The sequence below is a fragment of the Diceros bicornis genome, chromosome 31, assembly GCF_020826845.1.
Source record: "Diceros bicornis minor isolate mBicDic1 chromosome 31, mDicBic1.mat.cur, whole genome shotgun sequence".
Taxonomy (NCBI): domain Eukaryota; kingdom Metazoa; phylum Chordata; class Mammalia; order Perissodactyla; family Rhinocerotidae; genus Diceros; species Diceros bicornis.
This window is the reverse complement of record NC_080770.1, coordinates 20,797,770-20,808,297: the sequence shown is the minus strand read 5'-3', so window position 1 is coordinate 20,808,297 and position 10,528 is coordinate 20,797,770.

Below are 10,528 nucleotides of genomic sequence, written 5' to 3'. Positions count from 1 at the left end.
TAAACCACTTTACAATAAAAACTTATCACAAACTCATTTGTTTAGCCTATATGTTCTTCCTAAGCATTAAATATTAGCAATCTAACAAGAGTTTATATATTAGAAAATAAATTATCAGAGAAATGGTTACTTATCCAGGATCCCACAGAAACTGGTGGATTCTGGGACTCAGAACCAAGCTTTCAGACTTCAGCCCAGGGTTCTTTCTAATTCACCCCCAGATATTCTGAATTTGGGACCCTTTCAAGTTCATAGTGATATTTTTATTATCTCATTGCATTTGCAATGCTCTCTCCGATTGGCGAATCCCCCTGATACAGTTCTGCTCCTCAATTCCTTCTTTCCTTCCTCTCTGCCTCAGGGAATCATCCTCCTACTGATTATTTTTCCCTTTCCGAAAAGTCCTCTGTACTGTTTCTTCACTCAATTATACCAGTCTTCAATTTACTCAGGTCAGATTCCTTCACCAGTGTTGCAGCTTCAATAACTATGTTTATATGACAAATGCTCAAACACTCTGGAGAGAATTCAACTTTCTAGTTTGTCTCCAGCATTCCACTATTACGTTTAGACCTCTTGGCACACAGTTCAAACTACTGAGAGATCCTGAATCGCAGAGATTGTCTTCTAGAGCATTGTTATGGCTGGTTAGCCTGCTCACTCTTGCTCAAGGTTGGTAGCCAGCAGAAAAGTATATGATGACAAGAGTGAAGAATTCGCTATAAGTTAATTCCCTGGAACAGATACTTACTGAGCACCTCTTACACATCTACAGACACCCCCAACTATACAGAAAATGTATTGATCACAATACACATTCAAGCTAACAATGTCATGTGATTCAAAACAATATTCTTAGGATTAAGGTGACATATTACGAATTTTTTCCACCACATATGCTCCGTGAGAAGTAAGAAAGAAGTAGTACGAACATTTTGATTCTCTGCTATAAATTTTATCCTCATTTCTTTTCTCTTTATCTCTGGCTTCATACTGAAATTTTCAAGTAATATTATTTTGAAGAAGTACAAATGAACCCAAACAGAAAGGACCAGAATCAACAGAAAAAACAAAAGTCAGTGATGTGAACAGACGGAAACAAAGCAGTGTGTCAGAATTCCTCAGGTAGGACACATGAAGAAGTTTGAAATTTCCTCCGAGAGATCATCACAGGTGTTCTCACCAAAAAAAAAAAGAGATATATAATTGAGGAGATAAATACGTTAATTAGTTTAACTATAGTAATAATTTCATTATATATGTATATAAAAACAAATTGTAAATATTAAATGTATACAATTTTTGGTAAAGAATTTTTTTTTAAGATTAAATAAATCACTGAACCTAAAAAATTTGAGAAACTTGTATTGTAGAGCAAGAAAAAAAGTTGAGAAAGTGGCAATGGCATCTCAGAGACGCAGAGAATATCCTTATTCCTTGACTCTTTAATCCCTGATGCAGTCCCTTGTGTATTTGGGTATCAGAGAAAGCCTTTTATTCCTCATATCACTTCTCCTCTGTGCTTAAGCTATTTTGATACATTTCTGTTTCTTGCAAGCAAAACACCATAGGATATAAATCTAGGAAAAAATAAATAAATAAAACTGAAAATCACTAGCAACAATAAGAAAGATCACAACACAATTACCAGTTAGAAAATCCAACTGAAAAATGTTCCCTTTACAATAACCAAGAATTTTTTAAAATAAAAACCACGAAAAATGTGACACAATCACATAGAGAAACACCATAAAACTAAGGGAATATAAGAAAATACATATATAACAGGGAAAACATACTTATATCCACCAAAAAAATTCTTACAAAATTATGTTTAAATGATAAAATTCAACATAATGAAGATTTCAACTCTCCCTCAACTTATCTACAAATTTACACAACCTCCATCAAAATTCAATGGAATTTTTCTTTGTAATTTATATAATTGCTCAAATGTTATCGGCAGAAAAACGGGGTGGGGGTGACAGGGAGGGGAATCAGCCCTCCACAGAAGCAATAGGAAACTGCCTGACCAAGAGCTAAAGTTTCTAGGAAGGGGGGTGCAGCAGAGAAATTACATTGGTACCCATGACCTAACATAAATAATATTGCTAGATTCATCATAGTGTGGTTCCCTTTCCCAGTGTTGTGGGTACCAGGCACCCAGAATCATTAGGAATGCCTGGCACCATCTCAGCACCTTGGAAAATTAAGCAGCTAAATGGTAGAGGGATAAGATTGTGAGACTCCTCAACAATCTCCTTTTTCCACATTCTTACTCATGAGCCCAAGGAAAGGATTTGGACAGAGATTAGGGTTGAAGCAGATGAGACTAAGCTATGGAGTAACAGGAGAACTACAGGCAGGTGTGACCTGGCAGATACTTTGATGCCACCATCACCCTCCATGCTGTCCCGGTTGTAGCTTGGATGTCATATATGACCTATGTCCCCTTTCATTCCCATACCCATCACACTCCATTAATTTTATCTTTAAACCATCTCTCCTGGGCCCTTTCTCTCCATTCTTGGTGCCAACACCCTCTCACACACTCTCAGCTGATGTCTAAATTACCAAAGCACCTTAGTCTCCAGATGTTCCCACTCCTCCATCCTGCACACTGCAGCCAAAAAATTGTTTCCTGACTCTTCTTTCCTCAGATCCTCAACTGCATGGGAGTAAGTAGGGAAAAACTTGAACCTCTCTGATTCACTTTTAAAGACTTTCATGGACTGAGCCACCTCAACCCTTTACTCACTAAAGGGTCAGCCCTTTACCCACTAAATTTCACCTCAGTTCTGTTCAACTCAGGGTCATCTCCATGTCCCACAAGCCCAACTTGCTCATTCCCACTACAGATCCTCTCTTCACCGGCAATGCCCTCTCTTTGTTCCTTCAACCCTACCCACCTTCCAAGCCCAATTCCAGTTTTGTGTGTTCAACGAAGCTTCTCTCTAATACTCAAACCCCCATCTATCTTCTCTTCTCTGAGCATTGTAAATACTTTGGTGATTTCCCTTAAATACATATTAAATCATGTATCACCATACCTAAAATCTATCAACACCTCCCCATGGCACACAGCATAAATTATAATGTTGTTAGCAAAGATTCTAGGCCCTTTTTGAACTGGCCATTGCCTATCTTTGCACCCTTATTGTCATTCCTTTAATGAACGTAATACAGCTATTTCCTAACCCAAGGTGTCCTTTCTCCCTTCTGTGTTTAGTATTCCTTCCTTCTAGACTGCACAAAGACCCTGACTACTATAGGAACAGAGGATCCTCTCCTTTGTGCTCCTATGGTACTTTATCATACTTCTTTTACATCAATTAACAGAATCTTTATATAACTAAGAAATAATACCCTCTCCTAGTATTCAAAATCATCTGTTTAATATTTTTCTTAAACCTTTATTATTAATTGCATTTTGATTGATAATAACAGGCATTATGTCAATAGTACCATGTGCCACACACTTTATAAGTGTTCTGTATACATCAATTCATTCAATTCTCAGAACAAACCTGTAATGTGACTATTATTATTACCACTCTTTTTTTTACATATGAGGAGTTAAAAAACACAGATAAATGATTTAACTGGCTTAAGGTTACACTGCCATGGAGCCAGGGTTTCAATCCAAGCAACCTAACCACAGATCTTATGCTCTCTAACCACTGCCCTATACAATTTCTATGTATATAACACATAAGTGAAGAGTTAAAAATAAATATGCCCTTTCAATAGAAGTCCAAGGTATATGTATTCACAAACACAAACAAATAGTTTGCATGTGAGTATGAACTCAACCATTTTTGATGCGTTAGAGAAACTAAGGAAAATATTCTAAGACCAATTTGAGAGATCACTCAGAGATTAGAGAGGGAATCATGAAGGGGCCAGTTTTTCCAGCCTGTATCTCTAAGAGAAAGAATTTCTAATAGCCTCCTCTTTGAAAACTACCTTTTCCTTTTCTGTAATCTCTTTCTTTTCAGGGTATATTCCTCACTCTGCTACCCCACCTCTCATCCATTCCCACCATCTCTCCCACTGAACTGGTAAGTAATACCTCCTCTCTCCCTACAATGCTGCCTCACCAAGAATCATAGAAAGAAAATGTGACCAGCATGTAAAAGTCTAAATCAGCATTTAAACACCTGGACTCTCCATCAGGTAACCTGCTGGATTCTGCGCCAGACCATAATGATAGACGCAGGCAATGGCCATAGAAAATATAAGAGAGAGCCTGACATGCTGATGTGACTAAATTCAGAGTGAAGTAATGGAACCTCCATCTCAATCACATGATCCCACTTTGTAATTCCCAAAGGGTATCTCACAAAATCCCGAAATTGTAAAGGACTTTAAATTCATCAAATTTTATGATTTGTACAATTCTACCACAAGAAAAATAAATAAATAAATTGAATTTGTTATTAAAACAAAATCTTCCAGCTCATTTTACAAATGAACACTTGTGGCTGAAAGACAGGAACCGACTTGCCCCACATCCTGTGACTGCTTAGAGACTTTGCGCCCTCCTTCCAGCCGTATCACCTGCCTTCAGTTCAGAAAATCTGGTGCAGTTTTGTTCTGACTTAGAACAAGGAACTGGATCAGATGGATCTCAAATGCACTCAAGTGTCTCAGTTCAGCATGAGGTTAACCACTCTGCTGGAATAGATCATTACTCAAGGAGATGATCTACTTTGGGAAAACTGGGATAGGATGCAGAACTGGATCCCTCTTTGGGAATCCCGGTGCCTGGACAAGTAAAGTGCCTTGGCTAATATCACCCTCCCAGCTGATTTTTCACTGAAGGCCCCCAATGAGTAAAGTCCAGGTCACACTCAGCCACAAGTGGTGCTGAAAAGATTTAGAGACATTGTACTCTTGACCTCCTCTGTTTATAGATGAGGTGACAGAGGTTGAGAAGTCAACTGGCTTCCAAGGCCATACAATAGATATTTCACAGGATTCTAACCCAGAAATCAGTGCTCTTTCAACAACTCTAGGCTGCCTTCTGATGGTACTGGCTTGTGGTTGCTACTCAGTTCAAGGATCAGACCTTGTCCCCAACATCAAATCACCACTGTTCCTGGGAGCTTTTAGAAAACAAAGTAGCTGATAGGTAGGATGAATCACACACACACACAAAAAGGAAAATTCAAGGGATCTGGATCTGGGTTGATATTTGGATTTGTAATATCTAAGAAATAAAAAATGTCACAGAAGGCAGCAAACTGAGAAATTGTAAGATCCTGATTTTAATGTAAAAAAACCTACCTACCCACTCAATGTCCAAGGGTTATGATTAAATGCTTAGATCCTTGAACTATTTAAAATAAATTAAACTTCACACTGTAATCAAGGGAACAACTTCCCCATGGAATTTGTTTTCTCTTGGGTGGAGCTTTGCCAATTAAACAATGACAGTAAAAGTTCAAAACCTGTTTCAATTACTTTCGTGAGGTTTCTATAAAGTTTTGTACCAAATAATAAGGTAGTAAGAGAAGAAAATTGAAAGTAAGACATAAAGGGAACTTTTCCCAGACTGGACTACTGAGAATGAAAAGCAGAATGAATAGAAAAGAAAATCAAGGACTGGACATGGAACCACGACACTGGGCACTAGCTCTGGTTCAGTAATTAACCATCTAACTTAAGCCACATCATTTCACCTCTCCACTCCTCACTCTCCCCTATTCCCACTTGTGTATTAAATGACAGAGTTGGACTAGACTATTTCCACCGTACCTTCTATTTTATGTTCATGGATTCATTTATAAGTCACTTAGTGTCCCCGTACCTCAGCCTTTCCACCAACAATGATAGTGGTAATAACAATGTAAGTTGATATGCAAATAAGACAGTAATAAGTCCTTGAAGAAAAATAAAACAGGTTAAGGATGATATTGAATGCTGCTGGGTATTATTTAATTAAGACAATAAAGAAAGGCCATCTCTTGTCAAGATCTCTATTCTGCTGTTTTGAGAATAAGGAAGGGGAAGTTAATAGTGGGAACTATAAGGGAACCAGTGAGAAGACAATCATCATAATCCAATCAAGAGATGATTGTGGCTTGAGCCAGGATAGTAGCAGTGAAGATTTTAGGAAGTGGTCAGATTCTGGATAAATTTTGAAGGTAGAAATAATGGGATTTGCTGATGTTTTCATTGAGAGGAGAGAAGGAGGGAAATCACAGATATTTCCAAGGTAGACTTGAGCAATGAAAATGGAGTTGCCATTACTGAGATTGGAATTTGTAGGAGAAGCAGGGAACAGGGAAGATTAGGAGTACAGTTTTGGACGTGTTAAATGAAATTACTTTTAAAATGTCAGTGAGGGTGTTGACATGATAGTTGAACATATGAATCCAAGTTCAGGGAGGAGGTCCAGGCGGGAGTTATAAACTCAAGAGTCATAAACACTTGAATGTTATTTAAAGCTATGAGACTCAATGAGAATTCCTTAACAACTAATGGAGAATTAGTTTGAGAACTGAGCCCTGTGGCATGTTGATGTTTAGAAATTGGAGAAATGAGAAAGAACCAGCAAAAGAAACTAAGAAGGAGTGTGGTAGAAAAGGAAGCAAGAGAGAATGGTGTCACGGAAATGAAGATATTGTTTTGAGGAAGGAATGGTCAGCCGTGACTAATGCTGCAAAAGACCATTCTTGGAAGTAGTTAATCATGAGGCAGGAAATTGCACAGGCACATTTCATTCCTAAACCCTGGGTTCAGAGACAAAGGGGAAGGGCTGACTGGACACAGCACATGGTTGGTGCTGGTGTCCTTTCTCTCCAGCCACCCTGGCACCTCTGGGCGGGGAGGGGTGGGGCAGCGGGTGAAGAGCAGATGGCCACGTGAGGATGTGTTAGAAAAGTTGGTTAGCGGTATGTGAGATTAAATGTAGTTAGCCACAGACCTATCAGGTACCGGGCCACAAGAGCAATTTTGCCCCTCGTCTGGAGTAATAATTATAAGTTTGTAGTACAAGTAAACGCTGAAGTGCTGTAGACCTGTGCTATCCAATTAGTTAGCCACCAGACGTATGCGGTTATTTAAATTTAAGTTAATTAACATTGAATAAAATGAACTCGATTCTTCAGTCAAATGAGGCACATTTCAAGTGCTCATTAGCCACATGGCTAGGTTCTACTATATATTAGCACAGATATAGAAGATTTCCACCATCACAGAATGTTCTATTGGCAATACTGATCTAAGCACAGCAGCTTTAGAAACAGAATATTTACCTAGAATGTAAGCTGCATGTAGGCAGGAATCTTCTTTGTCTTAAGTACCACTAGCACTTAGAACAATGCCTGGCACACAGCACATACCCATTAAGTCCTGTTGAATAAATTATTATGTGAAACTAAAAGCCCTGAAATGGGTGAATGCTTAAGTAAATTATGCTACAATTGGACTCTGTGATATTACCAAGCCATTATAAATTGCCCTTATGAAAAGATTTTTTTTAAGTGAGCTGACACTTTTATTGACATGTAATTGACATGTAACATTATATTAGTTTCAGATGTACAACATAATGATTTAATATTTGTATATATTGTGAAATGCCACAAGTCTAGTTAACATCCATCACCACAGATAGTTACAAATATTTTTTCTCGTGATGAGAAATTTGAAGATTTACTTTCTTAGCAAATTTCGGACACATAATACAGTGCTATTAACTATAGTCACCATGCTGTACATTACATCTCATCACTTATTTGTTTTATAAGTGGAATTTTGTACCTTTTCACTCCCGTTATCCATTTTACCTACCCCCTACCCGCTGTCTCTGGCAACCATCAATCTATTCTCTGTTTCTATGAGTTGCTTTTTGTTAGTTTGGTTTTCAGATTGTACATATAAGCGAGATGATTTGGTATTTGTCTTTCTCTATCTGACTTGTTTCTTAGTGTAACGCCCTCTGGGTCCATCCACGTTGTCACAAATGGCAAGGTTTCCTTCTTTCTTGTGGCTGAATAAAATCCCACTGTGTATATATACCACATTTTTCTTTGTCCATTCATCCACTGACAAACAGCTCGCTTCCATGTCTTGGCTACTGTAAATAAGGCTGCAACGAACTTCGGGCTGCAGATATCTTTTTGAGTTAGTGTTTTCATTTCCTTCAGAAAAATACTCAGAAGTGCAATTGCTGGATCATATGGTAGTTTTATTTTTAATTTTTTGAGGAACATCCATACTGTTTTCCACAGTGGCTGCACCAATTTACATTACCACCAACAACGCACAAGTGTTCCCTTTATTTCCACATCCTTGCCAGCATGTTATTTCTTATCTTTTTGATAATAGCCATTCTAACAGGTGTGAGGTGACATCTCATTGTGGTTTTGATTTGCATTTCCCTGATGATTAGTTCTGGTGAGCACCTTTTCATATGCCTGTTGGACACTTGCACGTCTTCTTCAGAAAAAATGTCTAATCAGAGCTTCTGCCTTTTCAATCACATTTTTTTTTGTTATTGAGTTGTTTAAGTTCTTTATATATTTTGGATATTAACCCTTTAACAGATATATGATTTGCAAATATTTTCTCCTATTCAGTAGGTTGCCTTTTTATTTTGTTTATGGTTTCCTTTGCTAGGCAGAAGCTTTTTAGTTTGATGTAGACCCACTTGTTTATTTTTGCTTTTGTTGCCTTTCTTTTCCTGTAAAATACAAAAAATGCTCACCAAGACTGATGTCAAGGAGATTTGCCCCTATGTTTTCTTCTAGGATGTTTACAGTTTCAGGTCTTACGTTCAAGTCTTTAATCCATTTTGTGTTAATTTTTGGGTATCTATATGTCTGTTTTGTGACAATACCTTCCTGTTTTGATTACTACAGCTTTGTAATATAGTTTGAATTCAGGGAGTGTGATGCCTCCAGCTTTATTCTTCTTTCTCCAGGTTGCTTTGGCTGTTCAGTGTCTTTTGTGGTTCAATAAAAATTTTAGGATTGCTTGTTCTACTTCTGTGAAGAATGATATTGGAATTTGGTAGGGATTGCTTTGAATCTGTAGATTGCTTTGGTAGTATGGACATTTTAAAAATATTAATTCTTCCAGTTCCTAAGCATGAAATATCTTACCATTTATTTGTGTCTTCTTTAATTTCCTTCATCAATGTGTTATAGTTTTCAGGGTACAGATCTTCACCTCTTTGGTTAAATTTATTCCAAGGTGTCTCATTCTTTTTGATGCAATTGTAAATGCAATTGTTTTCTTAATTTCTCTTTCAGTTAGTTCATTATTACTGTATAGGAATGCAACAGATTTTTGCCATTGATTTTGTATCCTGCAACTTTACTGAATTTGTTTATTAGTTCTAACAGTTTTTTTGGTGGAGTTCTTAGGGTTTTCAATGTATAATGTCAGTTATCTGCAAACAGGGACAACTTTACTTCTCTCTTTCCAATTTGGATGCCTTTTATTTCTTTTTCTTGTCTAATTACTCTGGCTAGGACTTCCAATACTATGTTGAATAGAAGTGGCAAAAGTGGGCATCCTTGCCTTGTTACTGATCTTAGAAGAAAAGCTCTAAGCTTTTCACTGTTGAGTATTATGTTAGCTATATGCTTGTCATATATGACCTTTATTATGGTGAAGTACATTTCCCCTATACCCACTTCATTGAGAGTTTTTATCACACATGGATGTTGAATTTTGTCTAATGCTTTTTCTGCATCTATTGAAATGATCATATGATTTTTATTTCTCATTTGGTTAATGTGGTGTATCACATTGATTGATCTGTGGATATTGAACCATCCTTGCACCCCAGGAATAAATCCTACTTGATCATGTTGTATGATCCTCTTAACGTATTGTTTAATTTGGTTTGCTAATATTTTGTTGAGAATTTTCACATCAACATTGATCAGAGATATTGGCCTGTAATTTTCTTTTCTTGTAGTGCCCCTTGTCTGGTTTTGTTATCAGGGTGATGCCACCCTTGTAAAATTAGTTAGGAAGTGTTCTCCCATTCTGTTTTTTGGAAGAGTTTGAGTAGGATTGGTATTAATTCTTCTTTAAATATTTGGTAGAATTCACCAGTAAAGCCATCTGGTCTTAGATTTTTGTTTGATGAGAGGTTTTTGATTACTAATTTACTCTCCTTACTAGTAATCCACCTATTCAGATTTTCTATTTCTTCTTTATTCAGTCTGGTAGGTTGAATTTATCCATTTCTTTCTGGTTCTCCAATTTGTTGGTGTACAATTGTTCGTAGGAGTCTTTTATTATGATCATCTGTATTTCTGTGGTATCAGTTGTAATATCTCTTCTTTCATTTCTAATTTTGTTTAATTGAGTCCTCTATTTTTTCCTTGGTGGGTCTAGCTAAAGTTTTGTCATTTTGTTTATCTTTTGAAAAACCAGCTGTCAGGTTCATTGATCTTTTCTTTGTTCTCTTTTTAGTCTCTATTTAATTTATTTCCACTCTACCTTTGTTATTTCATTCCATCTACTAACTTTGGGCTTCATTTATTCTTCTTTTTCTAGTTCC